Source organism: Ctenocephalides felis, unplaced genomic scaffold (genome assembly GCF_003426905.1).
Source record: "Ctenocephalides felis isolate EL2017-DRISC unplaced genomic scaffold, ASM342690v1 CF-g0.4_SCAFFOLD_03573, whole genome shotgun sequence".
Lineage (NCBI taxonomy): Eukaryota > Metazoa > Arthropoda > Insecta > Siphonaptera > Pulicidae > Ctenocephalides > Ctenocephalides felis.
Genome location: NW_020539727.1, coordinates 1,091,577 through 1,110,047, shown reverse-complemented (window position 1 = coordinate 1,110,047; position 18,471 = coordinate 1,091,577).

Genomic DNA, 18,471 nt, shown 5'->3' with positions numbered 1-18,471 from the left:
TAATTTACTCATACAAATGCATCTAGAAAATTCAGCAATATTTTACACGTGAACAATCCTTTTAAAAAGATCTTTGTAATTATGTTAACTAAGCATTTTAGTTTAATTTAAATTATTAAAACATTAAGACAGGCAGTCTGCCGTCGGCCGCCGAGCTGCAACATCTTCAAATCTACTCTCCAAAATGTATAAGTTTTAAAATTCATCTTTTCAATCATTTGCTAATCTCTGTGAACGTCAATGTAATTTAGAATATTTTATGTAAATTTTATATAATAAAACGTAAGTGGCAAATCATATGCTTAGGATACGGGATGTCCCGGGTTCAAATCCCGGACGAGCCCGGACTTTTCTTTAACTTTGAGCACATATTATTTACTTCAATACATTGAAGTACATTGGATCCAACACAAACACGCACTGATTAGAACCCGTGGTTCATTGGTCTAACTCTAGGGGCATGATTTCCGGTTAAGGTGCTGGAGGTTCCGGGTTCAAATCCCGGACGAGCTCGGACATTTCTTTAAATTCGTGTACATATTATTTACTACAATATTGTTTATTGGATGTAATACAAACACGCACTGGGTACAACCATTGGCTCGTTGGTCTAAGGGGGTGTGATTTCCGGTTTGGGTGCGGGAGATCCTGGATTTGGTTCAAATCCAGGACGAGCCCGGACATTTCAATAAATTCGAGCACATATTATTTACTACAATGTTGTATAATGAATCGAGGATATATTATTTACTACAATGATGTACATTGGATCCAACACAAACACGAACTGGGTAGAACTCGTGGCTCGTTGGTCTAGGTTTATGATTTCCGCTTAGGATGCGGGAGGTCCGGTATTCAAATCCCGGACTTTTCTTTAAATTCGAGCACATAGTATTTACTACAATGTTGTTTATTGGATCCAACACAAATGCGAGGTATGGGGTATGATTTCCGCTTTGAGTGCGATAGTTCAAATCTCCGATGAGCCCGAACATCTCTTTAAATTCAACCACGGTCTAGGGGTATGATTTGCCGCTTTTTAAATTCGTGCACATATTATTTACTACAATGTCATTTATTGGATCCAACACAAACACGCACTGGGTAAATCCCGAGGTTCGTTGGCATAGGGGTATGATTTCAGCTTTGGGTGCTGGAGGTCCTGGTTCAAATCCTGAACGAGCCCGGACATTTCTTGGAATAAGTTCATATATTATTAACCACTAAACACCGGGCTGCGGTAGCAATCTGAAGTCCACATTGATTATACATGGGTGTCACAGCGCCGAAGGAATCTTTGTGGATTTCAGATTGCTGCCGACGCTCACGTCACATGGTGTTTACTGCGTTACTACAATGTTGTATATTGGATCGAGGACATATTATTTTCCACAATGTTGTACATTAGTTCCAACACAAACATGCACTGGGTAAAACCAACAGCTCGTTGGTCTAGGTGTATAATTTCCGCTTTGGGTGCGGGAGGTTCCGGGTTCAAATCCCGCACGAGCACGGACATTTTTTTAAATTCGAGCGCATATTATTTACTACAATGTTGTAAATTGGAGCGAGCACATATCATTTACTACAATGTTGTTTATTGGATCCGACCCAAGCACGCACTGGGTAGAACCAGTGGATCGTTGGTCTAGGTGTATGATTTCCGTTTACAGCGCGGGAGGTCCGGGTTGAAATCCCGGACGAGCCCAGCACATATTATTTACTACAATGCTGTACATTGGACCCAACACAAACACGCATTAGGTAGACTCCAAGTTCAAATCCCGGACGAACCTGGACTTTTCTTTAAACTCGAGCACATATTAATTACTACAATGTTGTACATTGGATGCAACACAAACACGCACAAGAACCTGTGGCACGTTGGTCTAGGGATATGAATACTGCTTAAAGTGCGGCAGGTCCCGGGTTTAAATCCCGGACGAACCCGGACTTTTCTTTAAATTCGAGCACATATTATTTACTAAAATGTTTTACATTGGATCCAACACAGACACGCACTGGGTAGAACCCGTGGCTCGTTGGTCTAGGAAATAATGACCGCTTGGGGTGCAGACTTTCATTTAAATTTGAGCACAATTTATTAACTTTTCGTATGGTAAGTTATAGTAATCGCAAAAAATCTAAAATAAAATTTTTTATATATTTTTACGTGTCAAAACCTTCTAAACATTTTGGCATACCTTAGAAAAAATGGATGTATATATGTGTGTGCCTGTGTTTTTTTTATAGAGATGCAAAGAAAATTATTATAAGTCATTGCCATCGTTGATACTCCGTTGTCCATTCTACAGCAGATAACGATGAACAGTAGTGTGGTGATTTTTACCCACTAAAAAAACACTCCTCTTCCTTCTCCCCGCAGATGGTACGGAGAGGACTGCGTTAGCATGTTCCAATCCAGTCCAACATGATCCAGTCCGTGCTGCGCCTTGCAACGCCTGCTTCCGACTACTAGTGCTTTTCTCCGGTTTTATCTTTCAAAAGTTGCTGTGCATAAGCTGCTACAGCTAACAAGTTTTCTTCTTGTTTCATCGTGTAGGTCACAAGGCTTGAGGGGGTGAGCCTCGTGCCTATAATGTTTGCGGTGTTGTTTTTATAGTCTTGCCGGACAGTATTTACACATTGGCGTGCTATGCAAGCCAATCTTAAAAAGATGGTCATTAAACTGTCTATGTCCTGTCAGCAGCTGGGTCAGAAAGAAATCTGTGTCCCAATACTATCAAGAGAACCAGGCGCTAATGTCCGGCATCAGGCGCGCCGTCCATCCGCCCGTTGCTCCTGGCGACCGCCGATTTTGCCACTCTAGTAACGTTTTCTTTTTTATTCTCAACCTTGTTTCTTTGGAATTGTCGCTACTTATTTTAGCGTCTTAGAGTTTCACTCTCTCGAATGCTAGCAAGTCAATCGATGTGATTTCTGCTATTACCAGCACAGCTGCTTCTGAGACCGTGCGATAGGCACAGACGATTCCATGGAGACCTGACGATACCATAGACACCTAACTCTCACAGCTCCTCGTCTTCACACTGCCGCTCTTTAGCGCCGTTTGAGGATATATCCGCTAATATCTCCACTCCGTATAGCAGTACTCGTCGTTTTTAGGTTTATGCAGTTGACCATAATCTTTGACAATTTGAATACCATCTTGTTGGCTTTTAAGCATGCACTATCGAGGTGTACCCGGAAGAAGAGCTTCTCATCTATCATTACCCGCAACATTTTTGTCGAATCAAGACAACCATCTCGTGTTTTTCAAATCAGGTCTCTATGGTATCGACGGTCTTTCGAAAGAGTGTTTCTGCCTCCTCAGTGTTGTCTGCTACAATCGTACCTGCGACGTCGCCCGCAAAGCCCGTGAGCTCCACCTGCTTCAGAAAATGGATCTCCATGAGCTCGTTGTAGACAGAGTTCCATAAATCGGCTCCCAAAATTGAGCCTGTAACATCGTGTTCTTGGACCTTCCGTCGTTTTCACTATCAACTTTCTCTCATCGAGGTAGTCATCTATCAATCCTAGATTTTCTGGCTTTACGTCAAAATTATGCTCTGAAGAAGGCGTTTAAAATATCCTCCAAATTCGCACTGTTAAAGACGTTAATGTCGAATGTAAGAAGAGGACACACCTTACGGGCTTTAAAAGACTACCTGGCCATGTTCTCTTGCCGTTTCCGTTACTTTCAGAATCGCACCGATTGTCGATCGCTCTTTTTGAAAGCCGAAATGAGCTTCTCGAGCAATTTTCCGGCAATGTCTAACATGCAGAGTGGTTTAAACGACGATGGTGTTCTAGGGGTTCCTTTACCTTTATCTATTAGGACCAATCTTTGCCGCTTCCAGACCGTAAAAAAAAAGCCGGTTGCCAAGCAGACATTGTAGGCAACCAGGAAAATATCTGGTGTATGTATGTGCGTGTGTGTGTTTGTGCGGATACAAATTTTCATCGACGATTTCAGGAACACGGATCAACCATTCGTATTGATGAGGAGACGTACTTATTAGTTTTTAGCATAGGCAGGTTTAGCTGTTTCGGAGATACGGGGTAAAAAAACGAAAATAATAAATCAGTTTTTGAGAGAACGAAACGTTCGACTTGAGTAATTCAAAAAACATTTTACTTATACTGACTAAACGAAGAACTGTTCAAATTTTTGGAAGTGCAAAAAAATGCCATTTGGCGGTCAAAACAGTTTATTAGACATATGCACATCAAATTATCATGTATTTTACATAGATTTTAATAATGTGTACACAATTTTTGTGTACCAAGATTTTTAATTTAAAAATTCACGTATATGATTCTAACAATTGTTCTCGACATTTTAGAAAGTATGGAATAATCAATTTGAATAATTTAAAAAACACTCTATTTGTATTGATAAGGAGACGTGCTGATAAGTTTGTGACAAAGGCAGGTCTTGCCGTTTACGGGACAAAAAGAGCCAAAAATCGTAATTCAGTTTTTGAGAGAGCTTCCGATTTCCGATTTGAATAATTCATAAAACATTCTATTAGTATTGGCTAAATGAAGAACTGTTTAAATTTTGGGAAAGACAGGTCCAGCGGTTACAAACTCTCAATAAAAAGAAGTTTAAAAAATGCCATTTGGCGGTTAAAAGAGTTCGTTGGACATAATCAAATTGTCAGATATTTAATAGATATTTTAATAATGTGTACACAATTTGTGTCATTTTTTTGGGTTCCGTACCAAGATTTTAATTTTGAAGTTTATTTATATGGTTCAAACAAATGACCTCGACATTTTTAACAGTATGGAATAACCGATTTATATTATTGAAAAAACATTCGGTCGTACTCGATCGCCAGACGTTTTTGCAAAAGGCATATCTTGCCGTTCCGGAGGTATGGAGCGCAAAGGATGTAAAATTGATTATGCAGTTTTTGAGGAAGCGGATCATCCGATTAGATTGATTGAAAAAACCTTTTGTTTGTGTAGAAGTTGTGCAAAAAATGATTTCACAAAAAATTACGGAGTTTCGAAAATTTTCAAAAAAAAATTCAAAATTTTCAAAAAAAAATTTAAAGTTTCAAAAACTCAAATTTTCGAAATTTTTCATCATATTCAAAATTTCGATAATATCAAAATTAAAAAAAAAACAATTTTTTACTAAAATTTGAGAATGTTTCGAAATTTTCAAAAAAAATAAGATATTTTCAATAATTTTCAAATTCTCAAAAAATTTAAAAAAAACAATTTTTTCAGAAATTCCAAAAATTTCGAACTTTTAAAAAAAATTGAAAACTTTGAAAAAAATTCAAAAAGATCAAATTTAAAAAAAAATTGAACAAGTTTCTTCTAAACATACACATAAGTTATTTGTAGAGCACGCTCGTCGCCCAATGTAACTAGCTGTAAGTGGAATTCTGTCTTAAGGCAATTAAGGCATCGTGCCTTAAGGCAAATTGCTGGAACTTCCCGTGCCAAAAATTATTATTTTTTTAAAAACAATTAACATTTTTGAAAAAATTTCACTTCAAAAAAATAAGATTTTTTAGAAATTTTAAATCGGACAAAAAATTACTTTTTTTTGAAAAAAAAAACATTTTTTTTTAAAAATTTTAAATAATTTTTTTTATAAAAATTTTTTTTTGGAAAAAATGTTATCTTCATTTTGATATATTTTGGAAGATCTGAACTTTTTTTCAAAGCAATCGTACTGCTTTAACTGCATAGAGACGAAATATAGAAGCGCGTAAGCGCCGCGTCGCTGTCTAACGGAAAAACAATAGTACGGAACCCATAGGAATGTAAACAAAACTTATACTTATTGTTAAAATATCTGATAATTTGATATGCATATGTCTAATGTCTAATGATTATTGTTGACCGCCAAATGTTATTTTTTTTAGTTTTTTTTACTAGATCTCCGAAACCGCTAGTCCTATCTTCATGAAAATTTGATCAAATCTTCATCTTGTTAACAGAAGTAAAATGTTTTTTGAACTATACAAATCGGACGCTCCGTTCTCTTAAAAACTGAGTTACCGTTTTTAGCCCTTTTTGCCCCATATCTTCGGAACGGCTAGAATGTTTTTTGAATTATTCAAATTGCTTCATCCGTGTTCCCGAAATCGTCGACGAAAATTTGTATCCGAACACACACACATGCACGCACACACACACACACATACATCAATTTTCTCCAAGGTATGCCAACATATTCAGAAACCTCTGAAACGTGAAGATATATAAAAATTTTCATTTTCGATTTTTTTGCGATTACTTACCCTATGGAAAGTTAATTATAAATAAATCAATTTATCATCTCCAGAACATTAACAATCGTCATTTCATTTCGAATCAAATTTACACAAAATTGAAAAAGTGCTCCCGCATAGTCACAGTCTAAACGCATTTGCAAATAATTCTGTGCGACATTTTCACTTATACTGTGCTCAGCTTGGCGGCATTTTCACATTTTTCAATAATTTTCACAAAATTGGAAAAGTGCTCCAGTACACAAACAGTCTAAACGCACTTGGGTAAACATTTGTACCAGAGTGGCGCTTAGACTGTTCTTAGCTTGGGTGATTTCTTGAATTTTTAATCGAAAATTACAAAAAAATTTTTTTGAAAAAAAAATTAGAAATAATTTTTTTTTTTCCAAAATCAATTATTTTGTTGAAAAAAGCAGAAAGTTCTTTGAATCATTTAAATCGGACGCTTAGTTCTCTCAAAAACAGCCATTTTTTTTAAATTTAGCTCTGTATCTCCGAAACCTCTGGGCTTACCTTTGCCAAAAACTAATCAGCACATCTCCCTATCAATAGGAATCGAATGTTTTTTAAACCATTCAAATCGGTTGATCCGTTCTCTTAAAAACTCGCTTTCTATTTTTGCACTCTTTGCTCCATATCTCCGTAACGGCTAGACCTGCCTTTGCCAAAAACTAATCAGCACATCTCCCTATAAATAGGAATCGAATGTTTTTTAATCCATTCAAATCGGTTGATCCGTGCGCCCGAAAACGTGGACGAAAAAACGCGGACATACAAAACACACACACACACACACACACACACACATCCATTTTTTTTGAAGTATGCCAAAATGTTCAGAAACCTTCAAAACGTCGAGAAATGTAAAAATTTACAATTCCGATTTTTGGACGATTACTATAACTTACCCTACGGGAAGTTAATAAGCACTCATAAATTTATATCCAACACAAACAAGATCTGGGTAGAACACGTGGCTCGTGTAGGGCTATGATTTCCGCTTAGGGTGCAGGAGGTCCCGGGTTTAAATTCTGGACGAGCCCGCTCTTTACTTCAAATTCAAGGTCAAAATACAATTACACCGTTATACACACACAAATTTTGGTTTGGACTTGTGCATTAAAAATATAGCAAATTACTCGGAAAGTTAAAAATTGAAATTTTGAAGAATTTGAATAAATCGATTTTTTTATTCATTTTAGGTCATCATTAGGGAATGCAATGCCGGTATACCGATATACCGAATTACCAGTAAACTGCCTGATTTTTCGGCGGTATTTTTACCGGTATTTACCCGAAAAATACCGGTATTATCGGTATTTTTACATAAGCGCTATTTGATACATAATACACTAAAGTTTAAATTTATCGGAACAAATTCATTCATCTTTAAATTCTATAATCGCATAAACAGCTATATCTTCAAGTGATTCTATAGGATAAACAAATGCCAAATATTATCTCAACACGTCATTAAACTGAATATTTATTGCTTTACTAAGGGCTTCATATAGTGTTACAATAAATGGAATTGGACTGATAGGTTATGATGTTTGTTGCATCTTATGTAAAAATGTAACGGTTTTTCAAGTGATATTTGCGACAAAATATTTTATATCATACAGATTATCTCTGCGTAATCTTTATTTTTTTCTAACTTTATGCATAATAATGATGATAATTACTAAATATTTTTCTTTTTATTACAAATATAAAATATTATTTTTCTAAAATGTTTCGAAGTTTGGAAATACTATAGAAGCATCACATTGTTTTAAATAACAATACTCAACAATTATAGTAACTTATTATTTATCTCGACAAAGTATCCGATCTTAAATTAGTGTAAAAAATTATTTTTTTAAATATTGGAGATTGTGCTAATTTAACACATCGGATACAGACAATACAGTTTATTATAATAATCTAATGTGATCTTTTATGAGTTTTTGGTCTTTCTTACATATAAGTTTGTTTTTGGTGAAAAGTACTCAACATACTCGATAGTGGATAGTAGTAAATTGGATATAATTTTGTTAAATTATTATTTAAAAAAATAAACTTATTGTTTTATTTTATTGTTTAGTTGAATATAGTTGTAGTTGTATATGCATTTTTTTATATTAGTTCTAGTAACTTTCAATTTTGTTTACGTTTGTTTAAGATAATAAAAATCCCGGCATTCCGGTTTTAAAATGAAAAATTACCGAAATTCCGGTATTGCATTCCTAGTCCATCATCATCATCGATACTATAAATTTTTGTATATTTGAACTGAATTGTGCACAAAACACTCCGTTTTGGTACACAATTAAAATCGTTCATTTTATATATTAAAATAAAATATGAAAAAATTTATAACCAGAATCAATAGAAGAAAATGACCATTCGAAATATTCCATAAAACATTTTGATATTCAAGTATCTACCTGACGATAGATGTTTAAACAAGTCAGAGCCTGACGGCGCAACGGTGATAGTACACTTATACCACCATTGTAATGTGTGGCAAACTGAACAATTTAAAAATATTTTTTATAAAACTATAAAAAATGTAGTATAAAAATTTATAATGTAGATATATAATATATATATATATATATATATATATATATATATATATTCAAATTATAATTTTTTATTATTTTATGGTATAACTTTCTGTCTCATTCAAATTCCCATTTTGGACAACTAAGATAATAAGCAACAGTGAATTTTTACTTAACAATATAGATCCAAATATGTTTGCAAATGCTAACAGTGAGATTGCTGCAGTATGTTTAACATTACTGTTTAGAAAAGAAAGCCGAAGAAATAAAGTATCTTCACAGTATCTGCTGTTAGAAGTTCTTGTTCCCATTAAAAAAACTTAATTCATCAGATTCAAATTTTTACAAAGACAGTCAAGCAATTTCACTGGTTTGCTTGCAAAGATGTTTTGATTTACAAAAAAATAATAATAAAAATATGAAGATCAAAATATAATATAAACTAGTTGGTTTGGTATTTAGCCTTGAGGCAAGTTACATGAACTTCCCGATATGTGTAAATAATCGACTTCATCAATAAAAAATAAATTTATGAGTGATTATAAGTATTCCGAGTGGACTTATTACACATCATTGCAATTTCTAAAAGCAAATTTTCAAAATCAATAATTTTAATTAATCAATAATTATAATTGAACCAGTTTCCGTAGGACTTTAATGGTTTACTATGTTCAAGACCAAGTACACTATCGTTTATACCAAATAAATCGTCTAATTTTAACTTTAACAAATGTCAGAAAAAACTACTCATTTTCTCAAACTTTGATGAATTTTTAAAATTAAACTACTTGTCGTAAGGCCGTAATAATTCAGTAAGTTCTATAAGACCATGATATATATCTCCAAAAAAAAGTTCCATAAAAATTGGCCTAAATTTTTTTTTCAACAGTTAATTACAACAAAACGGCTCGGTAGATTTTCACCTAAACTAATCAGTATCATTCCCAACTAATATCTTTCAAACAGTTTTTGATTTTTTAAAATCGGTTCGGTAGTATCGATCAAAACGGAGCTTAAATGTGGACAAAAAGTTTAACACTTTTTTCCAAATTATAAAAAAACGGCTCGGCCGATCGTCGCACAAAACTGAGAAACGATAATCCTCATCGAGATACATCAAATGCTTTTTAAATATCTGAAATCGGTTCAGGCGTTTTTGAGCAAACGTTGACGAAAGTTCTAATTTTGACAAATGCCAAAAAGACCATACTAATTTTTGCAAATTTTGACGAATTTTTAAAGCTAAACCAGTTGTCGTAGGGCCGTAATATTTTAGTATGATCTAGAAGACTATGGTATCTACCGTCAAAAAAATAATCATAAAAATCGACGAATTTTTTTTTAAACTTTATTACAAAAAACGGCCCGGCCGATCTCTACCAAAACTAATCAGCACGATTCCCAACCAATATCTTTCGAACGGTTATTGAATTTTCAAAATCGATTCAGAATTGCGGGCTAAAACGTAGACGAAAATTTTTTCACTTTTCTGCGATTTATAAGAAACGGCTTGGTCGATCGTCGCACAAAATTGACAAACAATAGTCCTCATCGAGACACATCGAGTGGCTTTTAAATTTTTGAAATCGGTTCAAACTTAAACCAATTGTCGTAGGGCTGTTTTGGAGAAAACATCGATTTACGGCAAAAAATCTGTTCACATACACGCACACACACACATACACACACACACATACACACACACACATACTTTTTCCAAATTTGGTCTCATTCGATTCAGAATGTCTTGAAACGTCGAGAAAACATAAAATTAGCAATTCGGATTTTTTGATGAAAACATAAACTTCTCCTTCGGGAAGTTAACTAGTTGGTATTGGTATTTAGCCTTGAGGCAAGTTACATGAACTTTCCGATATGCGTAAATAATCGACTTAATCAATAAAAAATAAATTAATTTATGAGTGGATTTGTTACACATAATTGAAAACGAACGAACACGTTAACTCGGAGTATTTTCAAAAAGCAACTTTTCAAAAATCAACTATTATTATATTTGAACCAGTAGGATTTTAATGGTTTAGTAAGTTTATTAAGACCAAGTATCATATTGTTATACCGAGTAAATCGTCTAATTTTAATTTTAGCTAACGTCAAAAAAACTACTGTTTTTTTCAAATTTTGATGAATTTTTAAAATTAAACTACTTGTCGTAAGGCCGTAATATTACAGTAAGTTCTATAAGATCATGATATATATCGCTAAAAAAAAAAATCCATAAAAATTGGCTTAATTTTTTTTTCAACAGTTAATTACAAGGAAACGTCTCGGTAGATTTTCACCTAAAACTAATCAGTACCATTCTCAGCTAATATCTTTCGAACAGGTTTTGATTTTTTAAAATCAGTTCGGTAGGATGAGCTTAAATATGGACGAAAAGTTTAACACTTTTTTTCAAATTACAAAGAAACGGCTTGGCAGATCGTCGCACAAAACTGACAAACGATAGTCCTCATCGAAATACATCAAATGGCTTTTAAATTTCTGAAATCGGTTCAAAGTTAAACCAATTGTCGTAGGGCTGTAATATTTTAGTATGATCTAGAAGGCTATAGTATCTAACGTCAAAAAAATAATAATAAAAATCATCGAAAAAAATGTTTTTAATACTTTATTACAAGAAAACGGCCCGGCCGATCTTTACCAAAAACTAATCAGCACGATTTGCAACCAATATCTTTCGAACGGTTTTTGAATTTTCATAAACGGTTCAGAATTGTGGACTAAAACGTGGACGAAACTTTTTTCACTTTTCTGCTATTTATAAAGAAACGTCTTGGTCTCACAAAACTGACAAACGGTAGTCCTCGTGGAGACACATTGAATGGCTTTTAAATTTTTTAAATCGGCCCAGCCGTTTTCGAGAGAACGTCGATTTACGGCAAAAAATCTGTTCACATACACACACACGCACATACTTTTTCCAAATTTGGTCTCATTCGATTCAGAATAGCTTGAAACGTCGTTCCTTCGGGAAGTTAATGAATAGTATAAAATCTATGTATATACATCATTTCATTTTCGATTTGCTTTAAAATATAATTTATCATTTATATTAAAAAACACTAATTCAATTAACATATGACTGACAAGTTTACCATTATGGTCATTCCAGAACGCCTAAAGTTGATTAAAACAAATAGCAAAATATGCATATGTCATAAAACTTAACTGTTTTATTTTAATTTAATGAATTTTATATCAATTTTTGCTAAAATAGATTTATGTGCTCTCGGATTTCATTCGATTTTGTTTGATGAGTTGAATTAATAATCAGAGTTCACCTTATGGCGAATAAATCAAATTCGAAAAGTATGTCGTAAGAGTAAATCTCACGGATATAACGCAATACTGGACAAAAAATAGTGGTTTTTATAATCGCCCACATTTCTTGGTAAGAAACTTAAATTTTATCTTGATCTAAAATTATTTTACTGATAGATTGGACTGAATACATTGGATTGCTTTTTACGACTCCTGGCTCCTTTAAAATTTGTTTAAAAAATATCATCTTTCATCAAATTTTTGTTTGTGGTTTTGGATTATTTACTTAACTCTGAGTAAATTAACTTAAATGATTTAAATCGCTTCTAAAGTATGCACAATCATGAAATGCCTTGTGAAATTTTAATATTTGTTCGATAACATAAATTATACAAAAATAAGGATTCTGACGTCAATAATTTTCAAACTTTGTTCCAAACTATATGGTTTTCTAGTTATTTTTTGCAATCAACATAAGTACAATTATTAACATTCCGCAGGATAAATTATTGTGATCGTCTAAAAATCAAAATTGAAAATTTTTGCATATCTTTATGTTTCAGAGGTTTTCGAACATTTTGGCATACCTTAGAAAAAATGGATGTGTATGTATGTGTGGATGCAATTTTTCATCGATGATTTCGGGCGTACGGTACAACCGATTTGTATGATTCAAAAAGCAATCGATTGCTATGGATATGGAGACGTGCTGAATAGTTTTTGGAAAAGGTCGGTCTGCCCGTTTTGGAGATACGAAGCAAAGAGTGCAGAAAATAGAAATAGAGTTTTTGAGAGTACGGAGCATCCGATTTGAATGCTTCAAAAAACATTAAATTCTCAATGATGGGAAGAGTTGGTGATTACATTTTGTCAAAGACAGGTTCAGCCGTTTCAGATATATATGGAGCTAAATGTACAAAGTATGGCAGTTTTTGAGAGAACGAAGCATTCGATTTAAATGATTAAAAAAATCTTTTGCTTGTGTTGACGGCACAAGTATTTTTGGGGAAAGCAAAAAAAATATTTTTTGTTTAAATTATTTCAATTTTTAAATAATATTTTTTTGTGATTAAGTTTTGTTGGTTCACTTTTCATGTAAACTTATACAAACGTCACCGTTCAATTTATAAGCTGTTATATTTCGTATAAAAATACGAATAATAAAAGTTATAGTTTTATAATTATATATTTGAATACATTTAATATGTTTCCAATATTTCATTACGGAATCGGAAGTTCCAATAATTTGCCTTAGGGCTAGGTGCCATACACCACTAGTTGTTTCATCAAATTTCTACTGTTCAGTTGCAGACAAATGGGCGCTACACTTGTAATATTGATTTAATTCGTATGTTCTATTGAAATTATGTTAAACGTTATGTGTTTTCTGTCATGACCGAAATATTATGTATGCAATAAAAACGATATGTTAGGACATTTTGTTATTCCACATTCTCGATGCCTAATTTGTATAATATAATTAATTCCGATGTGATAGTTATTCGCCCACGATTCTCAGAACGACGAGGTATAATTAATTTCATTGGTTATCAATTTAAAAAATCAACAGATCTGCTATAATGTAACTGGATCCTTATTTGGTTGCGACTACTTCCATAAAACTATTAACGAAAAGGCAAAAAAGTAATGCTCATATAATAAATAACCAGAGCAATATGATCTTATTATTTCCGTAGGGTTATAATAATTTTTAACATTTATTACAGTAGTTATTATAATTTTTAACATTTTTTCACGTTTTGAAGGTTTCTGAACATTTTAGCATACACTATAAAAAATGGATGTGTGTGTATATGTGCGTATGTATGCATAGATAAAATTTTTTGTCAACGTTTTCAGGCGCAAGGATCAACCGATTTAAATGGTTCAAAAAATATTCGATTATTATTGATAGGGAGATGTGCTGATTAGTTTTTGGCAATGGCAGGTCTAGCTATTACGGAGATACAGAGCAAAGAGTGCCGAAAATAGAAATCGGGATTTTGAGAGAACGGAGCATCCAATTTGAATGATCTAAAAAAACATTCAATTCGTAGTGACGGGAGAAGTGATGATTAGATTTTGGCAAAGACAGGTTTTGCAGATACCGAGCTAAATGTGCAAAAAATAGCAGTATTTGAGAAAACTAAGCATCTGATTTGAATGATTCAAAAAACTTTCTACTTGTTTTGACAAAATAATTGCTTTTGGGAAAAAAAAATATTTCAATTTTTTTTCTCATTAATTTTTTTTGTTTAGCGAAAATAATTCTGATTTTAATTTAAATTCTGGCTATAGTTTTAAAGCTCACTTATATACTTTATATAAATAATTTTAACTTTGTAATTCAGCTTATATAACTCTTATAATTATTAGACAATGATACAGTATTTATCATTATATATCTATAATTATCTGTATGAAAACATTTAATATTTCTCGAACATATTTTGTTACGGTACGGGAAGTTCCAGTAATTTGCCTTAAGACACAATGTCATACACCACTAGTTAACTTCCCGTAGGGTAAGTTATTGTAATGGGTTGAAAATCAAAATTGAAATTTTTTACATTTCTCGTTTTGAAGGTTTCTGAACATTTTGGCGTACCTCACAAAAAATGGATGTGTGAGTATGTGTGTGTATGTATGTATGGATACAAATTTTTGTCTACGTTTTCGGCCGCAAGGATCAACCGATTTGAATGGTCCAGAAAACATTCGATTCCTTTCGATAGGGAAATGTGCTGATTAGTTTTTGGCAAAGGCAGGTCCAGCAGTTACGGAGATAAAGAGCAAAGAGTGCAGAAAATAGAAATCGAGTTTTTGAGAGAACGGAGCATCCTATTTGAATGATCTAAAAACATTCAATTTGTAATGATTGGGAGAAGAGGTGATTAGTTTTTTGGAAATGGCAGACTCAGCCATTTTGAAGATACAGAGCTAAATGTGCAAAAAATGGCAGTTTTTAGAGAATTAAGCGTTCGATTTAAATGATTCAAAGAACTTTCTGTTTGTCTTAACAAAATAATAGATTTTGGAAAAAAAATTGTCTCAACTTTTTTTTTAATTTTTTTGTATATGGAAAATAATTCAGATTTTATTTTTAATTCTGACTATATTTCTAATATACTTTAAACAAATAATTTCAACTTTGCAATTCAGTTTATATAATTCCTATAAATATTAGACAATGTTACAATATTAATAATAATCTATTAGAAAATATTCAGTATTCTTCTAACATTTTGTTACGGTACGGGAAGTTCCAGCAATTTGCCTTAAGGCACGATGCCATACACCCCACTAGTTTAACTTTTTGCATCATTATTAACACATCGAAATCAGAATGTAAATTGATATTGACAGTTTTTCTCATTTTTAATCTCTTTAATGAGTAAAAAGTTACATCAATAGTAGACTGTTTTAGCAAAAATGGATATATGTATGTGTGTGAGAGTGTTTTGTGTGGATACAATTTTTGTCCACGATTTTGGATCAACCGGTTTGAATTGTTCGAAAAATATTCCGATTGATTAGGAGACAGACGTAATTGATTGTGATTAGTTTTTAGCAGAGGTAGTTCCAGCCGTTTCCAAGATTTCGAGCAAAGTGTGCAGAAAATAAAAATAAAGTTTTTGATAGAAAAGAGCATCCGATTTGTATTATTCAAAAAGTATTCAATTTGTAATGATGAGGAGACATGGTGATTAGTTTTTGGCAAAGGCAGGTCTAGCCGTTTTGGAAATAAAATGCTAAAAGTGCACAAAATGACAGTTATTGAGATAACGAAGCATCCGATTAAATGATACAAAATATTTATATTATATAAATAATTTGCTTGTGTTTATAGTATAAAATATCGATAAGGATTTGGAAATGATATTTTTTCTATATTAAATTTTGTTTTTTAACTTCCTGAAGAAGAAGTTTATGTTTTTATCAAAAAATCCGCTTTGCTAATTTTATGTTTTCTCGACGTTTCAAGCCATTCTGAATCGAATGAGACCAAATTTGGAAAAAGTATGTGTGAGAAAATGAGTAGTTTTTTTGACGTTTGTTAAAATTAAAATTAGACGATTCACTTGGTATAACAATAGAGTACTTGGTCCTAATGAACATACTAAACCATTAAAGTCCTACTGAAACTGGTTCAATTATAAAAATTATTGATTTTTGAAAATTTGCTTTTAAAAAATACTCCGTGTTTGTTCATTTTCAATTATGTGTAATCATTTCCACTCGGAATACTTTTAATTACTCAAAATCAATTTATTCTTTATTGATTAAGTCAATTAATTACACATATCGGGAAGTTCATGTAACTTTCCTCAAGGCAAAATACCAATACCAACTAGTTTTTTTAATTTTCAAAAAACATTTTTTTTAAATATCGAAAATGATTCAAATTTTAATTTCAATTCTAGCTAAAATTTTAAAACTTTCTTACATACTTTTTACATACAAATAATTTTAGGTGTGCAATTCAGCTTACATATTTCATAAAAATATGAGATAAAGTCCTTAATTATAACTTTGCTTGATTAGGTTATATATATTGACTTTTTATGTAAATTTATAAACTCTATTATTTTGACAATATAATGCGAATAATAAAGGTTATAGTATTTATAATAATCTATTTGAAAACATTAAATTACCTCGGATATTTCAATACGGTACGGAAAGTTCCAGCAATTTTCGTAGTGCCTTGCACCACTAGTTTTAGATAAAAACAAGTTTTAGATACTCACGCAGTGATTCCCAAAGTGGGCGCCAGCGCTGCGGCGATTCTGGGGGGCGGTGATGGGCTTTGGTGTATTTAGGGGGCGATGCTTAGTTGTAAGGGGCGTTTAAAGCACAAAACTAAAAAAATATTATAATATTAATATTATATATAAATAAAAAATTAAAATTTAATTATATTAAAAAACACTGAATTATATAAAGATATATTTTAGTTGAAGTTAATCAACATATTTGCATAGGGTTATTAGTAAGTAAATCAGTTTTAAAACTATGCACTGCCAATTCTTGTTTCGCAAAAGGTTTAATGAAAGTATGGTTCATATGTTTTCTTTGTATGTCGATAATTATATAACTTTTCAAAGCGTGTAACTTTACCAAATTTTGTAAGGGATTCATTAAGAGATTTTTTTTATAAGAGAGTCTGTAAGATGGTGGATTATTTGTCGTGCTATTGATTATATTTCTTTGATATCTACCCGTAACTGTCCACCCGCGTTTTGTAAAATATATTTATCGGGGCCTAGTATAATTCTTTCGTTATCTAAAATTTCAAAAACGTATCAACACCTATCAACATATTTACTTCGCGCGGAATATTTAAGTGTGAATCCAAAAGTTTTAATCCATTAGGAAGATTTAGTTCAGCAATTTGGATTTGCTGCGCGGGTAGTAGACTCAATATTTTCGTAAGCACAAAGGCATTTATATTTTTTTATTTTTTGCGAATGTGCCATCTTTATTAAATATTTCTAAATTTGTAAAATTATTCGATTTCGTTGAAATTCCAACAAAACACCGTGGAGATTAAGGCTCCTGGATTGAGATTTAACGCGTAATTTTTGGAATAGCGATTTTGATATTGCATTAATTTCCGAGTCTAAATCCGCTATTGCTTGAATTTGAACGCGACTCCCTTTATGACTTTTTGCGAACAAATTTACTGTAGGTACGAGCGCATCCCCCTTCATTCCTTTTCCCTCACATTAAAATTATAATTGAAATACCTCGAAATACATCGATTGGCTTTTAAATTTTTAAAATCGGTTTATGCGCTTTTAAGCAAACATCGTTGAAAATTCTAATTTTGACAAACGCCATAAAAACGATACTAATTTTTGCAAACTTTGACGAATTTTCAAATTTAACGAGTTGCCGTAGGACCGTAATATTTTAGTATGATCTATAAGACTGTGGTATCTACCGTCAAAAAAATAAATTGTCTAAAAAATTACTACTACTTATTAATTACTACTACTTAAATTAATAAAACACTTTATTACAAGAAAACGGCCCGGCCGATCATTACTAAGAACTAATCAGGTCGATTCCCAACCAATATCTTTCGAACGGTTTTTGAATTTTCAAAATAGATTCAGAATTGCGGGCTAAAACGTGGACGAAAATTTTTCACTTTTCTGCTATTTATAAAGAAGCGGCTTGGCCGATCGTCGCACAAACAATAGTCCTCATCGAGATACATCGAATGGCTTTAGTTTTTGAAATCGGTCCAGTCGTTTTTGAGAAAACGTCGATTTACGGCAAAAAAATCTGTTCACGCACACACACACATACTTTGTCCAAATGTTGGTCTCATTCGATTCAGAATGCTTGAAACGTCGAGAAAACATAAATTA